Here is a 24,831-nt window from a genome sequence, read left to right as displayed (position 1 = left end):
TGGTCCTTTTTCCCCGGTGGATCAGTGCCAGGCTTAGTCAAGCTATAATTTAGCAATTGTTAACACTTTTGTCACCTTAATGTGCACTCAACATCATAATTACGGTTTCCGAAAGCGAAGTTTCTTAGGTTTGACAGTTGTATTTCTTCATGTTCCCTTCTACTATTTATATTGTTGTTGTTTTTGATGCTTTTTTTTTCTGCGTGAGTAGGCAGAGGATCAGAAACCTGAGGAAGCATTTAGAGATGGAAACAGCAAAATTGATACCATCATGATGCAGTATTGAATAGCACAGACAAAGGCTGCAAACTTTAAAGGGGTTTTCCAGGAATTCCCGTTGATTGTGAGTGGGGTGGGGGGGGAGACCTGATTTTCGCATAAACAACACAAAGCTTAAAACCGATGGCTCTACAGCAGTCAGTGGAAATCCACTCTAAAGTGATTGTACATAGTGTCCTATCTGCAGGCAGCATGTTATAGAGCAGGAGGAGCTGAGCACATTGTATATAGTGTCCTATCTGCAGGCAGCATGATATAGAGCAGGAGGAGCTGAGCAGATTGTACATAGTGTCTATCTGCAGGCAGCATTATATAGAGCAGGAGGAGCTGAGCACATTGTACATAGTGTCCTATCTGCAGGCAGCATGTTATAGAGCAGGAGGAGCTGAGCACATTGTACACAGTGTCCTATCTGCAGGCAGCATGTTATAGAGCAGGAGGAGCCGAGCAGATTGTACATAGTGTCCTATCTGCAGGCAGCATGTTATAGAGCAGGAGGAGCTAAGCAGATTGTACATAGTGAGCTATCTGCAGGCAGCATGTTATAGAGCAGGTGGAGCTGAGCAGATTACCCGCTCTGCTGTTTATGTCCTATATCATCTTGTCTAATTACCCTGCATTTTTATGGCGACAGGTCCCCTTTATAGGTAATTTCACTTATCATTCCATTCATGTCGCTCTAATTGTATACAGCCCTCTTAAGAGTGCTAAGCCATGTTGTCCTTCGGTGTAGCGCATCCGGCTGAGCAGATTGATATAAAGTAGTAACATTACATTATGAAAAAAACCATGTATTCTTACATTTTAATGAAACGTCTGCATTAACCTCCCCCTGCAGCAGAGGACAAGTTAACACTGAGGAGAAGATAAATGGACGACGCAGATGAAATGTTTTGTGATAGAGAACATAAGTCAGCGCTAGACAGACAGGGACTTATCGCCGGAACACAGACCTCGCCGCTCGCCATCGCTTGTTTTATGTAATTCTCACAAGATGGGGACAGCTGGATTGTTTGAGGATCTTAGATGTGTTTGTGTTTGGGGAGAAGAAAACACATTTCCTGCCATGCTGCTCATTTTCTATAATTGCAGATCAGTATTGGAAACAAACACGAAAATAAATGAAAGGGCATCAGTGCCGGTTCAGCGGCAGAAGCTCAGACACAAATTACTTTTGTTTCAAAAAGGCTTTGTTCTCAATAAGCGATACCCAAAGATACATTGCCGGGATTTTATGTTTTCCACACATGCAGGAAAATTAGCAAAAAATATTTATCGTAAATAATGTTGGCCAAAAGTTTCACAAAAAAATTCTCCTACTTTTCACAGTGTTACTTTTTGGAATTAAGGGCAAATTTTGTGACAAGCATCTTAAAGTCTAAGAGAAATCTTCTAATCTAAGGGATAGTTCTAGATTTCAAGCTATCCAAAGGAAGGCTTCATTCACACAGCCGTATGTTGGACTTATATATGGCCGACGTATATATGTCGGATATATGCCCCCCATAGATGACATGTCCTATCTTTCCCCGGAATATGGCGCTGTTCCCCATGTTTCTCTACGGCAGCGCTCACCACCTCCTCCTCTCCCCGGCGACGAGTGTGAAGTGTTAATATGAATGTAGCCTAACCCTGATTGCTGAAGCTACCACAGACATACCAAATAGTGGTCTCCAGGGATGACCCCAGGTCTGCCTGGGCCTTTTGATGTTTAAGTCAAAGGGGTTGGACACTCCTTTACATAGGTTGACCATGTACCTTTACTGTCTTGTATATTATCCCTGAATGTTCATTATGAGATTCAGCAGTCCTGCTACTTACTTTTGTCCTATGTGAAGACCCTCCATGCTTTTTTCTTTACATCTCTGAGCTCTGCTGAATAGGTGGAGCTGCAGCAGCACAATATGAAGCATTCTGCTCCTCCCTCTCTCTGTCTATGAGGAGAGAGATAGTGGGTGAGGTCACATGGACTTCCTGGAGCAGAGACTGCAGCTATATGTGTATGCAGAGGGCAACATGGTGAGAACAGGGATGGGATGAAGCTCTCAAAGGAGGCAAAGATAAAGCTACATATTCATGCAGATACATATCTATTGACAAAGATTTATCGAAAATTAGCCAACTGTAAAAAGGGTTTGCCGGGAATTCTAGAAAACCCTAAGGGCCAGGGTGAGGGTGCCAAAAGAGTGTATCTGACCCAACTCAGGTTTCTGCATGCAGGAATTGGATCCCATGGCCCAAGAAGGTCAATTCTGGTCAGACTTGTTCGCCAAAGACCAGTAGCATCAGAGCAACGCAAGAACCTGGAGCCGGAGTAGGGTATTCTGAGTGCCTTCTTTTTTTTTGGCACAACTGGCCCGACCCTACATGGGTTTTTCCAGAATTCCTGGAGAACCCTTTTCATGTCTTTCATCCAACAAGCTGTAGAGAATCTGTCATGAGGATATAGGACACTAAATTCCCCACGTGTCGTTACAGACCAGTTTAGTGTCAAATATTGCCCTGTATCAGCGTTGTCCAGGAGCCTACTTATACTTTCTTAGGCCCACTGCTTCCAGTGTCCTTGCATTGACTGGGTGAAGCTGTACACACTAGCTTCACTGGGCATGTACAGCCCCTATGGCACATGCGCAGTAATGCTGAGGTGTCATCAGACTCATCCCAAGTCCTGCTGCTACTTACACTATATACAAAGGTAGGTATGGTTACACAGATCTCCAGGCTTTAGTACTGCATGGTCAAAATAGCTGGAAAATTCCACATTTTTTTTAGAAGCGAAGACACTTAGTTGAGGGTCGTGCAGGGTTTACAAAATATGCACCATACACTTTCCATGAACAATTTATCATTAATATATCTTCAATTTGAGACCTCAATAAATCTTTATACATAAAAAAATTCACCACGTCCGGTCACGTGGCCAAACCCGAACCCAGAGCCCAAACTTTGGGGTCTACTCATCTCTCCCCGGGGCTTATCAGTAATAGGGACTACAGAAGACTACAGAATTTAAAGGGAATCTGTCTGATGACAGTATTAGGTATTATTTGTATAATCATACATTTGTGTGTGTTGTTAGTAGCAGCAGGACTGTGAAGAATGCATTTATATCCCAGGACCAAAATGCTGTATGGGGATATGTCCTTACACTGCTGTGCTCTTAGCTCTGTAATGTGCTGTAGGATCCAAACAGAAGCTTGTAAATGTGCTGGGTTAAAGGTCACTTCTTTCAGACTGGTGGAGCCAGACTTTCTTGTTCATCTCAGGACCACCCACTAGACCCAAGAGAGCCTAGTATCATAATAGTATCAGCTTCTGATGCTCTTGTCGGATGGGTGGTCCTTAGAGATGAGCGAACATACTCGTCCGAGCTTGATGCTCGTTCGAGCATTAGCGTACTCGAAACTGCTCGTTGCTCGGACGAATACTTCGCCCGCTCGAGAAAATGGCAGCTCCCGCCGTTTTGCTTTTTGGCGGCCAGAAACAGAGCCAATCACAAGCCAGGAGACTCTGCACTCCACCCAGCATGACGTGGTACCCTTACACGTCGATAGCAGTGGTTGGCTGGCCAGATCAGGTGACCCTGGGATAGACTAGCCGCTGCCCGCGCTGCTCGGATCATTCTGTGTCTGGATGCCGCTAGGGAGAGAGCTGCTGCTGGTCAGGGTTAGCGTTAGGGTGCTAGTAGATTACTGTTAGGCAGGAGTGATTCTCCAAGAACCCAACAGCCCTTCTTAGGGCTACAATAACGTTATACTTTTTTTTTTTTTGTTTGCTTGTGGCTGGGCTTGCTGGCACTAGTAGTGCAGCTAGTACCATATTGTGAGGAATTTGCAGGGGGACTTGCTACCGTTGTGTTTAGCTCTTAGTGACACACATATCCACCTCAAACACCAAAGTGGGAAAATTTATTAGGGGTTGGATTTCAATTAGGCACAGTCTGCCAGTTTCTTTTTATTTTACGTTTATTTTTTCATAACTCAGCGTCATCTCATCAGTGTGCTTTCATACTTGGCTAGAAAATAGCCAAAGGAGAATCCAAACGGCTTACTTACGCCTACAATAGCGTTATATATATTTTATTTCTGGTTGATCTGCTGGTGGCTGTACTTGCTGCAGTGCATATACTAGCCAATTGTGAGGAATTTGGAGTGAGACTTGCGACCGCTGTGTTTTGCGCTTAGTGACGCACATATCCATCGCAAAGACCGAAGTGGGAAAATTTATTAGGGGTTGGATTTCAATTAAGCACAGTCTGCCATTTCCTTTTTATTTTACGTTTATTTTTTCATAACTCAGCGTCATCTCATCAGTGTGCTTTCATACTTGGCTAGAAAATAGCCAAAGGAGAATCCAAACGGCTTACTTAGGCCTACAATAGCGTTACATATATTTTATTTCTGGTTGATCTGCTGGTGGCTGGCCTTGCGGTAGTGCATCTACTACCATATTGTGAGGAATTTGCAGTGAGACTTGGGACCGTTGTGTTTAGCGCTTAGTGACGCACATATCCATCGCAAAGACCGAAGTGGGACAATTTATTAGGGGTTTGATTGAAATTAGGCACAGTCTGCCATTTACTTTTTATTTTACGTTTATTTTTTCATAACTCAGCGTCATCTCATCTGGCATAGTAGTGTGCTTTCATACTTGGCTAGAAAATAGCCATAGCAATAGGATAGCATCGTTTGGTTTTAAAAACTAAAAAACACAAAACAAAACAAAAAAAAACACAAAAAAAAGTTAAAAAAAAATTTAAGTTATAACTTTCATTTTCAAAATGTTTAACCCGAGGGCTAGGGGTAGAGGACGAGGGCGGGGACGTGGGCGTCCAACTACTGCAGGGGTCAGAGGCCGTGGTCCTGGCCGGGGTGAGACACCACCTGCTGATGAGGGAGCAGGGGAACGCCGCAGAGCTACACTCCCTAGGTTCATGTCTGAAGTTACTGGGACTCGTGGTAGAGCACTGTTGAGGCCAGAACAGTGCGAACAGGTGATGTCGTGGATTGCCGACAATGCTTCGAGCAATTTGTCCACCAGTCAGTCTTCCACGCAGTCCACCCATGTCACCGAAATCGGCACTCCTCCAGCTCCTGCACCTCAGCCTCCTCCCCCCCAGTCTGCCCCCTCCCAGGAAAATTTGGCATTTGAACCGGCATACTCTGAGGAACTGTTTTCTGGACCCTTCCCACAGTCACAAACCACTTGTCCGGTTTTTCCGATGCCCAGGTTTTCCACCAGTCGCAGTCTGTGGGTGATGATGACCTTCTTGACGTAGTGGAAGAAGTGTGTAAAGAGGTGTCCGACGATGAGGAGACACGGTTGTCAGACAGTGGTGAAGTTGTTGTCAGGGCAGGAAGTCCGAGGGGGGAGCAGACTGAGGGATCGGAGGATGATGAGGTGACAGACCCAAGCTGGGTTGAGAGGCCGGGTGAACACAGTGCTTCTGAGACGGAGGAGAGTCCTCGACCAGAACAGGTTGGAAGAGGCAGTGGTGGGGCCAGACGGAGAGGCAGGGCCAGAGCTGGTCCATCAGCGCCAAATGTGTCACGTAGTGAAGCTCCCGTGGCGAGGGCTAGATTTTCAGAAGTCTGGAGGTTCTTTAAGGAAACACCGGATGACCGACGGACTGTGGTGTGCAACCTTTGCCAAACCAGGATCAGCAGGGGTTCCACCACTACTAGCTTAACTACCACCAGTATGCGCAGGCATATGAATGCTAAACACCCCACTCAGTGGCACCAAGCCCGTTCACCTCCGGCCGTGCACACCACTGCTCCTTCCCCTGTGTCAGCTGATAGTCAGCCCCCTGCCCAGGACCCTGCCACAAAAACCCCATCGTCGCCTCCACGATCCTCCACAGCATCCACCAGCGTTCAGCTCTCCATACCCCAGACGCTGGAGCGGAAAAGAAAATATAGTGCAACCCACCCGCACGCCCAAGCCCTTAATGTCCACATCTCCAGATTGCTAAGCCTGGAGATGCTGCCCTATAGGCTAGTAGAGACCGAGGCCTTTCGCAACCTCATGGCGGCGGCCGCCCCTCGGTATTCGGTCCCCAGCCGCCACTACTTTTCCCGATGTGCCGTCCCAGCCCTGCACCAGCACGTGTCAGACAACATCATCCGTGCCCTGACCAACGTCGTTTCTGACAAGGTCCACCTGACCACGGACACGTGGCCGAGTGCTGCCGGGCAGGGCCACTATATATCGCTGACGGCACATTGGGTTAACTTGGTGGAGGCTGGGACCGAGTCTGACCCTGGGGCTGGTCATATACTGCCGACGCAGAGGATTGCGGGGCCTACCTCGGTCCAGGTCTCAAAGGCCTACTATGCCTCCTCCTCCTCCCACCCCTCCTCCACCTCCTCCTCCAAACTACCATCCGTGGGCATGGCGCCATCAGTCGCTAGCTCTAGGCACAGCAGCAGTGCCGTCGCTAAGCGACAGCAGGCGGTGCTCAAACTGCTGAGCCTAGGCGATAAAAGGCACACCGCCCAAGAACTATTACAGGGCATCACGGTGCAGAATGATCTGTGGCTGGCACCGCTGAACCTGAAGCCAGGCATGGTTGTGTGTGACAACGGCCGTAACCTGGTGGCGGCTCTGCAACTCGGCAGACTGACACATGTGCCATGCCTGGCCCATGTGTTAAATCTGATAGTTCAGCGTTTCCTCAAGACATACCCCAATCTGTCAGATTTGCTCACGAAGGTGCGCCGCATCTGTGCGCATTTCAGGAAGTCCAGCACAGATGCTGCCACTCTCAGGGCAGCGCAGCGCCGCCTCCAACTGCCCGCTCACCGACTGTTGTGCGATGTGCCCACGAGGTGGAATTCAACATTAACCATGTTATCCAGAGTTTACCAGCAACGCAGAGCGATTGTAGACTGCCAGATGTCAACTTCCACCAGAACTGGTAGTCAGGTCAGTCAGCTTCCTCAAGTCTACAATGAGGAGTGGACGTGGATGTCTGATATCTGTCAGGTGCTGAGTAACTTTGAGGAGTCAACACAGATGGTCAGTGGCGATGCCGCCATCATCAGCCTCACCATCCCGCTGCTTGGCCTGTTGAAAAACTCTCTGATCAGCATGAAGTCGGAAGCTTTGCGCTCGTCACAAGAGACGGGGGAAGAAGATTCCCTTGTTGATAGCCAAAGCACCCTCAGGTCTGTTTCTCAGCGCATATCGGAGGAGGTGGAGGAGGAAGAGGAGGAGAATGTTGGCGAGACACAAGAGGGGAGCATTGCTCAGACCTTCACTGTTCAGCGTGTATGGCCAGAAGAAGAGGAGTTGGAGGAGGAGGAAATGGACAGTCAGGCCAGTGAGGGGAGTGAATTCTTGCGCGTTGGGACTCTGGCGCATATGGCAGATTTCATGCTAGGCTGCCTATCCCGTGACCCTCGCGTTCAAAGAATTTATTCCAGCACCGATTACTGGGTATTCACTCTCCTGGACCCACGGTACAAGCAAAATCTTTCCACTCTCATCCCTGGAGAGGAAAGGAGTGTGAGAATGCATGAATACCAGCAGGCCCTGGTGCACAAGCTGAAACAGTATTTCCCTTCTGACAGCGCTAGCGGCAGAGTGCGTAGTTCTGCGGGACAAGTAGCGAGGGAGAGTAGGCGAGCAGGCAGCTTGTCCAGCACTGGCAAGGGTACGCTTTACAAGGCTTTTGCCAGCTTTATGTCACCCCAGCAAGACACTGTCACCTGTCCCCAGTCTCGGCAGAGTAGGGCTGATCTTTACAGAAAGATGGTGAGGGAGTACGTAGCTGACCATACCATCGTCCTAAATGATCACACAGCTCCCTACAACTACTGGGTTTCAAAGCTGGACATGTGGCACGAACTGGCGCTGTACGCCTTGGAGGTTCTTGCCTGCCCTGCCGCTAGCGTCTTGTCCGAGCGGGTTTTCAGTGCAGCTGGTGGCATCATCACCGATAAGCGTACACGCCTGTCGACTGACAGCGCTGACAGGCTGACGCTTATTAAGATGAATAAAGCCTGGATTTCTCATAATTTCCAATCTCCACCAGGTGAAGGAAGCTCAACCTGAATAATTTATGCACTCCTCCTCCTCCTCATTTTCCTCCTTCTCCTCCTCTTTGTACACTAAAGCAGAGGAAACTGGCTATTTTTTGACAGGGCCCACTGGCTCTAGCTATAGTACTTTATGCATTTAATTTTTCTGGAGGGCCTCCTACCCGGTCCTCTGTTTTAAACAATTTTTGGGAGTGCCACATACAGGCACTCAATCTATTCCATTTTTCTGGAGGGCCACCTACCTGCTCCTCTGGTTTGAAAACTTTTTTGGACTGCCACATACAGGCACTATCCAAATTAAATTGTCTCCATAGCAGCCTCCACACGTTGTCTCCATTGCTACCTCCAAAAGTCGTCCATATAGCTGCCTCCATACATCGTCCCCTTATCAAACGAGGTGTGTCAGGCACAAATTTGGGTTGTTTTCATGGATTCCACATCAAAGTCGTTAACTTTGTCGCCACCCTGCTGTGTTATCCACAAAATATACTGGCAAACTTTTACCATTTAGGGATATTATTTCAGCGCTTCTTGCGCATCTGTTTACATTCCCCTCATCCGCCATATCCCAAACTTATAAGAACGCTACTACACTTAACTTGGTGCAGGCTGGGACCGAGTCTGACCCTGGGGCTGGTCATATACTGCCGACGCCGAGGATTGCGGGGCCTACCTCGGTCCCGGTCTCAAAGGCCTACTATACCTCCTCCTCCTCCCACCCCTCCTCCACCTCCTCCTCCTCCGAATTACCATCCGTGGCCATGGCGCCATCAGTCGGTAGCTCTAGGCACAGCAGCAGTGCCGTCGCTAAGCGACAGCAGGCGGTGCTCAAACTGCTGAGCCTAGGCGATAAAAGGCACACCGCCCAAGAGCTATTACAGGGCATTCCACATCAAACTTGTTAACTTTGTCGCCACCCTGCTGTGTAATCCCCAAAATATACTGGCAAACTTTTATCATGTACCGATATTATTTGAGCGCTTCTTGCTCACCTCCTTTGGTTCCTCTCTGCCACCCATTGGTTTGAAGCCTGAGTCCATTTAGGGTATGTCGCCATGCCACTCTCTAGCCTGCTGCCGCTGCCTCTGCATGCCGTCCCCTATAGTGTCAGGGTCAATTATTGGATGTTTTAGATGCTATCTAGCTTCATTCTGTCACTCTGTCATGGCCATGCTGTTGCCCATAATTTTGGCATAATGGTGCGATTAAGCAGCCTCAGAGGCATCCATGCATGCTGCCCCTGCTGTTTCCTGTCCATTTCCGTGGTGTTTCCATCCTTTTCTGAGGTTCCCAGGTGTTTGGCCAAGCTTCCCTGTGCAGAGCCTTGGTCCCCTTGAAAAATGCTCGAGTCTCCCATTGACTTCAATGGGGCTCGTTATTCGAGACGAGCACTCGAGCATCGGGAAAAGTTCGTCTCGAATAACGAGTACCCGAGCATTTTAGTGCGCGCTCATCTCTAGTGGTCCTAGATTGTAATAGTCAGTCTGGCACCACCCACCTAACTGTAGAGGTCTGAAACTAATGATTCCCCCGGGATGGGGGGAGACTAGAGAGAAAATTACAATTACAATGGAATCAGTGGATTGGCGTCTATTAAAGATGCGAAGAGTTGGAGTTAACGGCATTGGACCAGTATCTAACATTGCAGAAGAGGAGTCATTGGTGGTGATATCTACTATCCTCTGTCTTTCGAGGACTGCTCTCCCCTATAGACCTGTGTGCATGCGACTCCATAGAAAGCACTGGAATACGGCAATTTATGACACGTTAAGAAAGCTATAGCCGAGCAGATGACTGCCGATGTTTATCCTATTACAGCTTTGTGGCTTTAGGGAGAGCAATGTTGTCTTGAAGTGTCTGGAAGTGGATATTTTATGTCTTGCTGAAGGCCAAGCTGTTTAATGATCTCTTCCCTGAAGTTTAAGAATAGAGACATGGCACAAGTCTTACGCAGAAAGCAAGATACCATGTGCATCATTGTTGGGTATCTCAGACCACGGCTATATATCACCCATAATGGAGTCCATACTGATGTATGCGATTGAGGACTAAAAACCTAAAAACCCAGATACTATGTGAATAAAGCCTAATACCTGTCTTTTATAGGGGTTGTTCAAGATTTCTGGTCCCAAAAATATTATTGTAAAACTTACTTTGTTTTCCTGTGATCTCCTGCTGCTCCCGATCTCTGCGGTGCATCGTGAGTCACGTGACCACCATGGCCGATAAGTGGCCAAGTGTTGACATTCCTCAAGCCAGTACCTATGGAAAAATCACAGCTCACTTGCTGATTGTGATGAGGAAGTGCTACAGCCAGAGACAGGGGGGTCCAGAAATGGATTGCCTGCAGTGGGATCAGTACAAATGTGGAGGCAGGGGTGTTACTAGAAGACTTCATAACAGACTTCTACATGGGACCCCCTTCCCCTAAACTATATATATATACATATTTGTACACACATATGTTTATACTATCACACACATTTACACATACTTATATACACACACGTAGGGGGTCATTTACGAAGAGCCCGATTCGCGTTTTCCCGACGTGTTACCCGAATATTTCCATTTTGCGCCAATTTTCCCCGGGTTTTTGGCGCCCACGCAATCGGATTGTGAAGCATCGGCGCCGGCATGCACGCAACGGAAATCGGGAGGCGTGGCCGAACAAAAACCCTACGGATTCGGAGGAACCGCCGCTTTTAAAAAAAAAAAAAAAGTGTTGCTGGACTCGTGCTTACCTTCACCCACGATGGCTCGGTGAACTCCAGTGCGTTCCGATGCTCTTCAGCGCAGCAGCGACACCTGGTGGAGGTCGGAGGAACTACCTTAGTGAATCCCGGCCAGACCCGAATCCACCACAGAGAACGCGCCACTGGATCGCGAATGGACCGGGTAAGTAAATCTGCCCAATAAAGTTTTATACTCATACATACACATTTATGCACTATAACACACGCATGTACATACATGTTTACACTCATACACACACACATTTATGCACTCACATATACATTTATACACTCTTAGGCTATATTCACACGAATGTATGGGGGAAGTATATACGGCCAACATATGTTCCCCATACTTCACAATGGACTCACGGCGCCCAACGGGAGCAGTACGGTGCAGCACATGTGCGGCAACGTACCACCCTGTACCCCATAGAAAGATGGGACATGTCCTATCTTTCTCCGGAATACGGCGCCATGCGCCATATATTCCTGTGGAGAGGGGCGGGATGAGCGGCGCTCTCCCCCGGCACCGCCGTGTGCCCACTGTGCTACGGTACGGCGGGCAACGGCAGTGTGCATGTAGCCTTACATACATTATACATACATATTATATACACACGTACAGTATGTACACATCCATATATTTATACAGACCTACAATATATACACACATACAACAGATAAACTCATGCACACCATAAACACACATACAGCATATACACACACATACATGTATGTACTCACTGTCAGAAAGTCTTCAATGGCCACAGATATGATTTCATGCCACCCAGTAGCTGCAGACTTGAGACTTGAGGAAGTAGAGATGAGAGATCCCTAGTCCTGCTGCAATGCTGTCCTCTTCCCTTACATCTCTCTTCTGAGTTGCTGGCTCAGCTGTGTGATGGAAGATTTGCAGTGTTAAATAAATAATGTGCAGCATAATATGTATATACTGGTGCACATCCTCCATTCTTTAGCATAGCTGGTGGCCGGGCCCCACGACAATCCGAGCCCCAGAGAAGCCGCTATGGCTGTTACCTCTTTAGTTACGCCCCAGGAGGGAGATGAAGCTGCAGTTTGAAATACAATGATGGAGGATAGGAGGGAAGGGGAAGAGCTACTGGAAGGAAACAAACACCTGATTGGCCCAGGTTACAGAGCTGTAATATCCCACTGGGAGGAGCCTGGCTACTGAGCAAGCACAAAGAGGGAAGGAGGAAAACCTAACCCGGCCTGGCCACTGCACAGAGAAGGGAATTTTCTCATATTAATTATCTTTCTTTTTTTTTAATGAAATTAATAAAACAACTTCTGTTGAGCTCAACCGTAAATTATCCTACAAAAAGTTCTGGCAGAAAAAAAATTGCATGTCCTTTGCACAACCCATGCCCGATGTCTGCAAGTATTGGGCTGCATTCCCAATTTTCCTGGCACATCAGAATTTGCCGTATGAATATTTCAAAGCATCAGGATTCTCCTATTTATACATTTATTTCCCCAATTCTGAGGGATGTTGCTGTGAAAGAGAAATTACCAGATTATTTTTGTTTTACCCCCGGGCGATAAAGACTGCCCTACTTTTTTTCTCGCTTCTGCCATGATACGGAGCCAGTGGGCATTGTGGGGCCCGGGATATTCCAAGTATTTAATTAAAAACTGTATCATATTGGTAGTTGAGAAATATGAGGTAATTATAATAATAAGCTCATCCTTCCCCGGCGGTCCCACTACTCACATCATTACTTGACTTTCTCGCATGGAGATTATTCATGTTTGTTTGCAAACTCGACATCATTACAGCGGATCTGGCAGATCTCCTCTTAGAGGGTAGTGTAAAGGAGAAGACGCTAAGCTCAATTATCTGTAGGATTCTGCCGTTTACTTAAGTATGTTAAAAAGATGCTTATATACTGCCAGGATTTCAAGCAAAGTCTGTGGCCCACAGTTACTAAGAACCGTCCGCCGGTGCTGAGTCGGACCATGTGGCAGATTTATCATGCAATGTCCAATAAAAGTGTGTCGCACGCCCCATGTTAAAGGTGCACTGAAAAAATGTGGTGCAATCTGTTGGGGCATTGCAGGGGGCGCCAGATTCATGAAGAACGGGGCGCCAGAAATCATGAATCTGGTGCCCCCTGCACAGGCAGACTGCACTGTTCTTAGTAAATGTGGGCCTGTGTGTCTTGTTACTTCTTTACTTTCATAGAGAAAGCCTGTGAGTCCTGATTCTTCCACCCACTTATAGAAAAAGACTGTGAGTCCTGCATCATTCACCCACTTATAGAAAAAGCCTGTGAGTCGTGCATCCTCCACCCACTCACAGAGAAAGCCTGTGAGTCCTAGATCCTCCATCCACTTATAGAAAAAGACTGTGAGTCCTGCATCCTCCACCCACTTATAGAGAAAGCCTGTGAGTCCTGCTTCCTCCACCCACTCATAGAGAAAGCCTGTGAGTCCTGATTCTCCCACCCACTTGTAGAGAAAGCCTGTGAGTCCTGCATCTTCCACCCACTTATAGAGAAAGCCTGTGAGTCCTGCTTCTACCACCCATTCATAGAGAATGCCTGTGAGTCCTGCCTACTCCACCCACTTATAGAGAAAGCATGTGAGTCCTGCTTCCTCCACCCACTTATAGAGAAAGCCTGTGAGTCCTGATTCTCCCACCCACTTATAGAGAAAGCCTGTGAGTCCTGCTTCCTTCACTGACTCATAGAGAAAGCATGTGAGTCCTGCATCTTCCACCCACTTATAGAGAAAGCCTGTGAGTCCTGCATCTTCCACCCACTTATAGAGAAAGCCTGTGAGTCCTGCATCTTCCACCCACTTATAGAGAAAGCCTGTGAGTCCTGCTTCTCCCACCCACTTATAGAGAAAGCCTGTGAGTCCTGCTTCCTTCACTCACTCATAGAGAAAGCCTGTGAGTCCTGCTTCCTCCACTCACTCATAGAGAAAGCCTGGGAGTCCTGCATCTTCCACCCACTTATAGAGAAAGCCTGGGAACCCTGCATCTTCCACCCACTTGTAGAGAAAGCCTGTGAGTCCTGCTTCCTTCACTCACTCATAGAGAAAGCCTGTGAGTCCTGCTTCCTCCACTCACTCATAGATAAAGCCTGTGAGTCCTGCTTCTTCCACCCACTTATAAAGAAAGCCTGTGAGTCCTGCATCTTCCACCCACTTATAGAGAAAGCCTGTGAGTCCTGCTGGGACCTTCTTTTCCCACCACATGCAGAGCTAAAGCCTATGGAGCACATTTACTAAGAACAGTGCAGTGTGTACTATGTGCAGTGTCCTGTGTAGTGTGCAGGGGGCGCCAGATTCAGGATTTATGGCACCCATTCTTCATGCACTCCCTTCAGTGCACCCCCTGCGCTGCCCCCGACAGAGTGCGGCAATGTTTTTTGGTGCACCTTTAACATGGGACGTGCAACGCAATTCTGTCAGACTTTGCATGATAAATCTGGCGCATGGTTCGACTGAGCACCGGAACGCCCCCTTCAGTGCAGAAATTTGTGTCACATGAATAGTGCAGTTGCACAGTATAACAGCCTATAAAGGAACAGCATGGGGGGGTTCTGGTAAAGGACCCTAGAGCTCTTCTGGCTCGTTAGCATAATTTTAAAAGTTGATTTTAGTATATACAGTCACAGCCTGGATCTATAAGTGCCCTTGGTTTATCATGATGGATTTTGATCACACTAGAACAGTGATGGCAAACCTTTTAGAGGCCGAGTGCCCAAACTACAACAAAGACCCGCTTATTTATCACAAAGTGCCAACACAGAAATTTAATTAGTGATTTATACTCCCTTCTCTGTCACAGTTTTCATTGATACCAGCACCCTGAGGACACCAATAAGGCAGAAAATAGTCCCAGGTAGAGCTGTCACTTTAAAATACCTCTGTGCACAGCAAGTCCTGGGATGTCTGGAACTGCAGGAAGATAACGGAGTCCTCTCTGGTGATGGCCTGAGTGCCCACAGAAAGGGCTCTGAGTGCCACCTCTGGCACCCGTGCCATAGGTTAGCCATCACTGCACTAGAATATCTACAGCACCCCCTACAGGAGAAATTATGCATTGCACAATTCTAATGTACGGACAAGCTAGGTCCTCCAGAGATGGGAGGTGCTCTTTGTGGTCACTGTACACTCTGAATTATAGATGGGGGTCATGAATAGGGATCCCAATTCCCTATTTACTCTTTTATGTAAATAATAGTTGGCAGAAATTGAATCACTTCTAAATTTATCATTTCTTTATTTCCTTCCCTGAGAAAACTAATTAAACCCATTAACGTTATTTTACTTGGCGCAGAGTTAAATCCCCTCACAGCCCTCATCAGTCCTATTAATATGACAAAAGGAATTAGAAAGCTGTTTTCCCGATGCTGATCTCTGCCTGCTTGTATTTACCGCTAAGCATATTGCACGAGATTGGCAAACATACGACACCGGTTCCTTTTTTTTTTTTTTTTTTGTATTTTATCTTCGAATTTTCGGCTTTTATGACAACGTCAGTAAGCGTATCTTCTCTTTACGTGTTTTTCTAATGTTTATTTTCAGACAGAAAGCCCATTATGTGATAGCTGGAAGGGGATTAGACGCACGGTTTGCTGCGCGCATTGTAACGCTTATTTGCATTTGGTTGTTAAAATCGTGGAGCTGTGAGGCGACGTATTCTGTCTTGCCATTTGGTTCCCGTCTTTAAGCTTTTATGGCACGGGATGTTTATGTTGGTGAAACCAGAAGTAAGGTTTTGGAAGGTAAAGTGGGTTTTAAGTTGTTTTAAAACATCACCGATCCTGGAGCGTGTTCCCATTTCCTATTCCTCTAGCGGGTGTCTCATGACTGCAGCAGCCAATCAGTAAGTATGGTCGGGTCCGTACAGAGCATCAGTCAGAAGTTTGGTAAGAATTTGACTCATCACCCAATGACGCCTGTAACCCCACAGTCCTGGGTGTTATCACTTTAAATGATGTCAATAAGCGGCGTATGCGCAGTTTGGGTAGTATTGTCACACCACACCGCCGTGGTATAAATGCCACAAGGATATAAGCTTCTCTTCCTGGTTACTGAAAAAAGACCAAGCTTTTTTTTGATGAATTAGATAGTACTGTCAGTCCCCTCCTTAAGAACACCCAACTTACAGGCGGCCCCTAGTTACAAACAGACCTTTGGTAATTGGTAATTTACTGTACTTTAGTCCTAGGCTACAATAATCAGCTATAACAGTTATCACAGGTGTCTGTAATGAAGCTTTATTGTTAATCCTGGTTCTTATGACAATCCAACATTTTTTAAATCCATTTGTCACAGACACCAAAAAAAATTTGTCTGTAGTTACAATTATAAAATATACAGTTCTGACTTACATACAAAAACCTACAGAATGTATCTTGTACGTAACCTGGGGACTGCCTGTAATACATAAAATATTGGCTAAACATTTAAATGGAACCTGCCAATCAACTTAACCCATCCAAAATAAATACTTCATTAAAAACTATGATTACAAGGCATTGCTGTTATCGCTAAATTGTTCCTTTCCATGGCTGCAATGTTAAAAAAAAAATCAGTTTGTATGCCTGAGGTGAGTCTAATCACAATAAGTGAGTCCTGCATATTCATTGCTACCTACACTGCCCTGCCTCCCTTTTCCTGATTGAAAAGGCTCACTGCTACCACCATGCTGCCGGTATGGAACTAGTACTTAGGGACGGTGTGTCAATATTCAACTACGGCTCCCTTTACTTTCCCCTGAAGGGGCGGTTATTAGGGGTAGGAGATGATACACAGTGCCTTTCTGTAACCTGGAAACAGAGAGAGACCTCTGAAAGGCTGTAGAGAATTCCTGAGGGAGAGGTTAGACAGTGGCTACTTTTGACTCGGCTCTGCTACATCATTAACTACTCCCTCACGATGAAGGAGGTGATACTGGCAATGAGAAGAAAATCAACCTTCCTCCTCATCCTTCTTTCAGGAATTCTCTTCAGCCAGGTTAGAAGTGTAAGAATCGGGTGGGGGGGATTGCTTGAATGGAACAGAGGACATTGTTAAAGGTCCTTTTTTTTAGAAGAATGGTGGCTCTAATCCCATGGATAGAGGCATCAGTGGAACATGTGTAAAGAAGGTAACGGGGCACATTTACTTTGCCGGTCCTGTCGCGATCCAGCGGCGCGTTCTCCGACGAGGATTTGGATCATCCGGCGATTCACGAAGGTCGTGTGCCCGATGTCCATTAGGTGTCGCTGCTGCACCGATGTCTGCCGATGTCCACCATCCTATTCCTGGTGCATGTCAAGTGACACATTTTTTCTTTTTAAATACAGCGGTTTTTCCGAATGTCGGGTTATCTGACGACCAATCCCAAACCCCCGATTTCCGTTGCATGCAAGCCGGTGCCGATGCGACACAATCCGATTGCGAAAAACCTGGGCCAATTCGGCGCAAACCGGTAATTTTCGGGAAACCCACCCCAATGTGTGTGGGTTGTGGAGGGTCCCTGGTGTTAGGTTCACTTTAAGGAGTTTTCAGGGCACATATACTTATGACCCACCCTTCGATCAAGTAATTACAAGTTGATCTGGGGACGGAGCAGGAAGCAGAGATAAGCAATTGGCTAGGGTAACAGTTGTCAACTACCAATAGCCTTTCCCATCACTAGTAGTTACAGTTCCCGAAAAAAAAAAAACCTTTAAACCCTAATCCTTTCAACTCAAACTACTGCAAAATTTTAGAAAAACAAGAAATTGAGTCATTCTGTAATGAAAATTTACCAGCTAAACAGTGATCCCGTTTTTTTTTTACGCTTTAATATATTTCTAATTGTCAGTGAAGTAGAGCAATTATCTTTTTGCCTCCAGTTGCCCAAACTGTTAAGCAAATTAGATTTTTTTTTTTTTCTGGAACCAAAATAGAACAGAATGTGCAGCGGTACGGAGCGGAAAAGAGGAACATTTCAGCTCCTTCTCTCCTACATTATAGTGATTATTATTGATAAAGGACGCTTAATTCCACGCATAATACAAACCTATTTTTAAAAGCCAAGTCACTTGAAAGAAAGACTTATTTGATTGAGTTTCTGGAGAATAAAACGCTCTTTTTGTGCCGGAGATTTGCCTCCTAAATTGTTCACAAAAGTACAAAAAAAAGCTGTTAGAACCAACAAAATAATAGGTCAGCGCAATCCCAAAAGGCGGCCATTGTGCCGGAGGCAACGGGGACATTTTCTGAACGTTCCTAGACAATTTACCATCAAAACAAATCTACTTTGTCATGTAAATGAGAGTCTATATAATTGTTATAATCCCACATTTAAATATCACAGGTTTGTCTGGAGACACCGACTCAATCCTCAGCGATTACCGGTCCCGACCGCGTGCGGAGACATTGTGGGTTTATGATTTTGTCCTGCTGGTTTAATGGGTACATCACCTTCTTTATTACGCTTCAGCTTGGTGTATCCACTCATTCCAGCAAAAAAGGCTTGTACCGAGGGTTTTTTGGGTGGGGGTCCACCATTCAACAGAAGAGATAGTAGAGTCAACAATCACACTCTTTGAGGATTGAAAGGGAACCTGTCACGAGGGGCCTCATTTTCACTAAAGACAGGTTGTAGGAGCCCATTACTGCAGCATTGCAAATATGTCTTTCTGTTTACTCTAAGTATTTGCATTACAATATAATTGTGTGTTATAACTTACCTTGCACCCTGACAGAATCATCTGTGCAGTCCTAGGGTTTGGGCTTTGGTTTGGATGTATTTCAAAAAACAACACGTGACTAGTCTGTGCTGCAGACACATCCACTCTCAGACCCCACCTTTGTGCTCCTGTACAGATCCTCCCTCCTGCTCCTTCCCTGAACTCACAGCCTGGTGAGCTGACATAAGGAGGAGCTGTACAGGAGTGCAAAGGTGGGGGCCAAAAGCAGAGCAATCTGCAGCACAGACAAGTCACTTGTTACAAGACAAGTCCAGCTACTATCCATGAATATAAATCTATATTTCACAGTCCTGCTGCTACCAACAGGTATGGTTACACACATGTCCAGTTCCAACAATGCTGTTACTCCACTTACCCACATTAACTTTCATTTTAAGTTGCCTTTAGTCTAAATAATACCGCTTAGATTGTAAGTGATACACTTGTAATAAGAATACAATCTAACCAATTCATCTATTTAGCGCTCCTCCTACTCTTCTTGTCTTGCTCTGATGTTTTCCCTCCCGTTTCCCCGGTCACATTCTTGATTATTATATTTACTTATTTATAGAGGGGAGCATAGTAAGGGGTGCAGAGATGGAAACTTTGTTTTAATAAATCAGCGTTGGGAGGAGCCTCAATGGGCACCTCCCACTGTGGTCAAATTGAACCTCATTATATCATATAATACATTTGTATCAGGAGTCCTGAAACACACAAATATCCTTACAACGCCGCATCCTCCAGCACAAAACAATACGATTATCTTCTGAGAAACTCCATATGTTCTATTCAGGTTAGAAAATAAAGTGGAGCTATTAAACATATGAAGGCGATGCAGAATCGGAGCACGGTAATTATTCGCCAGCTGACGTGCCAGACGCTGCCTTGTCGGAGATACCACTACACGTGTACCACGGGTTTTATAACATCCATAAACATTGACTGCCATTGTGTAAGATTGTGTGGATGTTCAGTGGGTTGTAGGCCTTGGCCTCACCCGCCCCATTCTCATAGAGAGAAGAATTAGGATGATCATCTTGGTACAAAGAGTCATCTAAATGGTAAAGTGGAGAGAGAATGTAAGAAGAAGTTATTATTAGGTTTCATGCAAAAGCCATATAGGCCAAAGCCTACAAGTATATTGAATGTCCAGTATCTGACGCTATGGGATTATAAGTCACAAAATGTTAACCTGACACTACCAACACTGACATTGTGGGGACGTATATAAGGCTGCAAATTTGCGGTTGTATATACGTACCCATAGACGCCTATGGCGCCGGCCGTGGTATGGTGAGCACACACATGTGTCACCGTACCGTAGTGTCGCCGGGAAAAAGATAGAGCCTGCTCTATCTTTTTCCATACGTATGGCGGGGCCCGATGCCTCGCTATCTCCACCCCTCCTCTCTCCAGTGCGCAACTGTTGAGCATACGTCAGTGTGAAAGCAGCCTAAATAAAACACAGAACACAAGTTAGATGGATGAAATTGTTGGCCACAGACTTTATCTATTACCGTATATACTTGAGCAGTGTTGGACTGGCCCACCAGAGTACCAGAGGATCCTCCGGTGGGCCCTGGTTTAACCCAATACTGAACCCCAGAGGTCCTTTAGAAAACACCACAATTTGGAGGTTGCTAGAGTATACTTCCTGGGGGATAATGAAGAGTGGGCCCCCAAATAGATTTTCTCTGGTGGGCCTAAGAAAACCCAGTCCGACACTGTACTTGAGTATAAGTCGACCCGAGTATAAGCCAAGGCCCCTAATTTTTGCCACAAATAACTGGGAAGTTATTGACTCGATTATAAGCCTAGGATCGGAAACGCATTGGTGACAGCCTCCCCGGGTAATGAAATTCCCAGCAGCCTCCACAGTAATGAAATGCCCTGCATCATGGTTGTTTTGTTGACGTTCTCGATCTCGTTCTCACGTGAGCAGCCCCAATGAAATCATGTTTGTACTTCAATGAGGCCTCCTTCTCTTACAGTTGACCCCACTGATACACTGTAGCAGCCAAATGACTCCTTTCAGCCCAAACTCGATAGGTTTTCTTAACAAACTGATAAACCCTTTAAATGAAGTCATAGGTACAGTCCTTTTAGTAACAGGACAACTTGGTGACAGATCCTAACATAATGGTCAAATTCCCATATTAAATCTGATCAGATCCGAAATGCTTGTCTCTTCTTTCCTACCCACCTGGTTTTCTTCATAGCGGGGATAATGCAGAGTCTTTATCTGTCATCTTATTAGATGACAGATAAATGTGGCTGTGACAGAAGCCATCTATCATGAAAGATAAGAGTAATTAGGAATGAATCAGATTACAAGATGAAAACTGATGCTAATGTAGATTTTGTTTGATCCGAACTGACAGATCATTGAAAGTTTATTTTCTAAATCTATCAAAGAAAATCTTTCGATGACAATGTTCTTACTGAACTGAAGAAAACGGGATCACAAGATCACCGTTTATGCTTGAATGGCCATAATCTGATTGGCTGCTTGGTGTTCTCTTTCCGCCCACTTGATGACATCATCGGTAATGCAGTCATTACTTTTCATAGGGTTCTGTATTCTTTTCCACATTACAGATTTGGGCCATTCAAGAATATACATACATAAATACAAAATGAATCTATGTTTACGTTCGTGGTTCGGGTTTGGATGTGTAACCCGGGCAACAGCTAATCCGGTAAATTGATGCCCCTAGCAAGTAGCTATGGCCGTGATTGGCCAAGTGGGTCTGCTCATCTGTAATTATAAAATAATAAAATAAAAGAATTCAGACTAAGGCCTCATGCCCTTTTTGTGGCCCGTTTCAACTGTATGGACATAGACAGTAAGCAGCCGTGCCACATTCCGGGTCTATATGACCCGCCTCCCACGTTCCTGTAGTGGCAGGTTTTTTTGCAAGCACTGCACTGTGACCGTGCACAATAGAAGTCAATAGGTCCACAAGCTAGTCGCAGTTCTTGTGGCTAGCCCATGGCACTCATATTTCAGCCCAACTCAAAATATCCTGGTGGTCTAAGCTAGTCAATAGCGCGAGCTTGTGTGGCCTAGGTTAGTAGGGGGAAGAATATTTATTCTCCCCATTTATTCTTGGTCCATGGAAGACGAAGGGCTATTATTTGGTTCCCTAGTACTCTAGTGTAGAAAGGGGGTAAATACTAAGTTAGTTGGAGAAGGTCATTATCATATTCACTCTCTTGGGTTGAAGATGGTTTAAAGTACATAAGCCACCAGGATCAAGGAATGTAAACGTACACTGACATACTGGCTTTCGCCCCCTCTGGCAGGATCCACTCTTTTTCTTCCTATACCTTTATTTTTAAGAAAAATAGGTTTTAGGAATCATGCAAATGAGCCTGAGGGGCTCCAGGCTCTATTAACAACTATGGGGCTTGGAGCCCCTTGGGCTAATTTGCATAATTTTAAGAGCCTAAAAAAATCAAGGCCTAAGAAGCTAAAAGAAGAGCAGATCCTGCCAGAGGGGGCACACACCAGCATGTCAGTGTGCTTGGTTTACAATCCTTCATCCTGGTGGTAGATGTCCTTTAAAGAACATGTTATGAGCAGTGATGTCACCCTCCATGAAGTCAATGATAAACCCATAATTACTTTGGATTTCTTATCATATCTGGTCCAGATGAACCAGAAGTAGAAGAAAAAGGATCTTCTATAGTAGATTATATATAAAAGAATTTGGGGTCTCTGCTAAATAGAGTCTCATAGCCTCCACATATATGGTGTCTTTTATAATATTAAATTCAAGAAGAACAGAGGTTACATTTCTATTATGTATGTCTACCCTTGGAGGTCATATTTGGGCAGCTCCTTACCATTTTCCTAAATAAGGTAATTTTGATTGAAATTAGGTAATTTAGCCACAAAAAATTTGACATTATGCATTGTTGACTCCAATTGATCTAATATCAATGGGCCCTAAGACCACGTCCTCTCAACGGGAAACTAGGATGTCCTGTCCTACCGAAACCAATGTTCATAAAGCTCTGAGGACTTCATCGTACATGGTGATAGTTCTTACTTTAACTTTATATTTCGACTACGACTTATATTATTACTTCCCAATGCTTCCATTTCATTACATTACTGCTTCAATGCAACTCGCAGCTTACCAGCAGGAATCCTTTCCTTCCCTTACAATTAAAGGAAAATCTCTGAACTTTAGCGGCTGTGTGCGTCAGCATGGCTTTAGATTCCAGTTGTGTAGAAATGTTGATTTAATGAAATGGAAACTGAACATAGTTAAAAAAAAATACATTTCTAAATAAAGTCTATCATGAGCAATGGAATAATAAGTGCTAAATGGTTTGCCAGAAACATCACCATTTTCATCCATAGAACACGGTTGGTATTGCAGATCAGTCCCCTTTGGTGCGCACCGATGTTATAGACAATAGAAGAGACAAGAATCGGCAATAAAACAAAAAAACTTTTTGTTCTTATCTTATAAAACCATTGCAGAAGAAGATATACCTCATTATTTAGAAACCTAAATAAATTCTCCTAAATGGGTGAACAAAAACCGAAAGGCAACCTATCAATGCTAAGTGACCCGAGTCACCCACAGACCTAAGTGACTCAAGTCAACCCTTTATACTTACCTATAGATAAAGCTAAGAAACCTCTGATTTGATGCTTCTACTTTCCCGGTCATCAGCCTAAAGGCTTGTTTATTAAATGTGGACCTGAACCAGGCCAAAATAGGATTTTGGGGACACTAAACCACTAGTAAATAAGGTCCATTGAGAGGTTTTTTGTTCTTTACTAGTCCCTACAGAACATTTGTATAATGTGTTCATTCTGTCTACACTACACCATCTGTATCTTGAAGCTCATTGTAATGCCCAGCACAACGTAAACGGAACTTGTCACCAGGAATGTGATTTTTAGCTGGCGACAGGTTACAATAGCTTCTGCTATGCTGATTGTAAAAATGCCTTTGTCAGCATTCAGAATAATTTCAATAGTTTATAAAAGTTTAATTCACATAAGCTGGCTCCCTGCCAGCAGCAGATGGTGAGTCCCAGGGAGGCAGCTGCAGCCTGTGTGTGCCTTTGTTAGTCTCTTCTCCTCCACACTCATGCAGCTCCCTCCTCCTCCCCTCTTCCTTTCATGCATTAAGCAGACAGGGGAGGGAGGGAAATGGTGTGGAGGAAGGGTAGCATAAATGAGGAGACATAGGCACACACAGGCTGCAGCTTCCCCTCCCCCGGGACTCACCACACGTTTCTGGCAGGGAGCCGGTAATGTAAATCAAACTATTATAAACTTCTGAAATAATTCTGAATGGTCACAAAGGCATTTTTGAAATCAGCATAACGTAGGCTATTGGAACCTGTTGTCAGCTAACAATCACATTCCTGGTGAAAGGGTTCCTTTAAACACCCTTCCCTGTTTTGAGAATTGGCTAATATAGAAGAAAGTGGTCAATGAAGATGAAGGGAGACGTGATTCCCAAAACTTTGACTTGGACTTGTTTTACCCACTTGGTTCATTTTACCCACTTCTCAGACAGCAGGGCTAGGTATAGGGACTGCATTGGTAGCAGTGACATGGAGGTTCCTGATGTCACACGAGAAGGCACCAAACATTGCAAGATCGCTAGATGCTAGATGTGGGCCCTTCAACAAATGTTTCCAGGGCCTAGAAGTTCTACGTTGCACCTCTTTGTTACACACTCATGTATAATAGAATCATGAATTCAGACACAACAGCAGTTTCTATCCCCGTTATATCTGGCTATGATGTCCTCGGAGAAGCTATCTCATCTGTTGCCAATAGTTTTCTTTCTTCTCTGAGAATTAAATTGTGCATTTTCATCAAGAGTCTTCGAGGCTTTGATTCAAAGACATTAGGTTGATTTTTTTCCATTATATCTCCTACGGCTCGAGGACAACGCTCTTCTCGTTTCTCTTGCGCCTGTTCTCACATTTCGAGGGCTTTAAATCTCGTCCGGGAGATAGGTGTTTTTCCTTCTCTTTGACTTACCAGTTGTCATAAAATGCTTGGTTAGTTTGGAACAGTTTGAGCAG

General features: G+C 45.3%; 1 protein-coding gene and 1 long non-coding RNA gene across 9 annotated transcripts in view; one reads left to right on the top strand and one right to left on the bottom strand.

Moving 5' to 3' along the window:
- The window catches only part of HHAT (hedgehog acyltransferase), a 169,252-nt gene that overhangs the window by 117,576 nt on the left and 26,845 nt on the right, over nt 1-24,831 (top strand). The gene's annotated exons all lie outside the window — the stretch shown is intronic.
- Nucleotides 1-24,831, bottom strand: part of LOC140121050 (uncharacterized) — a 65,616-nt gene that overhangs the window by 29,246 nt on the left and 11,539 nt on the right. The window contains exons 2-4 of one of the 3 annotated variants that reach the window (XR_011854023.1): nt 11,807-11,956; nt 10,478-10,586; nt 2,101-2,213 (exon numbers count right to left, since the gene is read on the bottom strand). This is a non-coding gene — a long non-coding RNA (uncharacterized lncRNA). Of the gene's footprint in view, nt 1-2,100; nt 2,214-10,477; nt 10,587-11,806; nt 11,957-18,089; nt 18,182-24,831 lie in introns of all 3 variants that reach the window. The other 2 variants (XR_011854024.1, XR_011854022.1) reach the window with 2 other exon arrangements.

This window comes from Engystomops pustulosus, chromosome 3, assembly GCF_040894005.1.
Source record: "Engystomops pustulosus chromosome 3, aEngPut4.maternal, whole genome shotgun sequence".
NCBI classification, from domain to species: Eukaryota; Metazoa; Chordata; class Amphibia; order Anura; family Leptodactylidae; genus Engystomops; species Engystomops pustulosus.
Note: the sequence above shows the minus strand (reverse complement) of the source record. Positions and strands in the feature narration are given on the sequence as shown.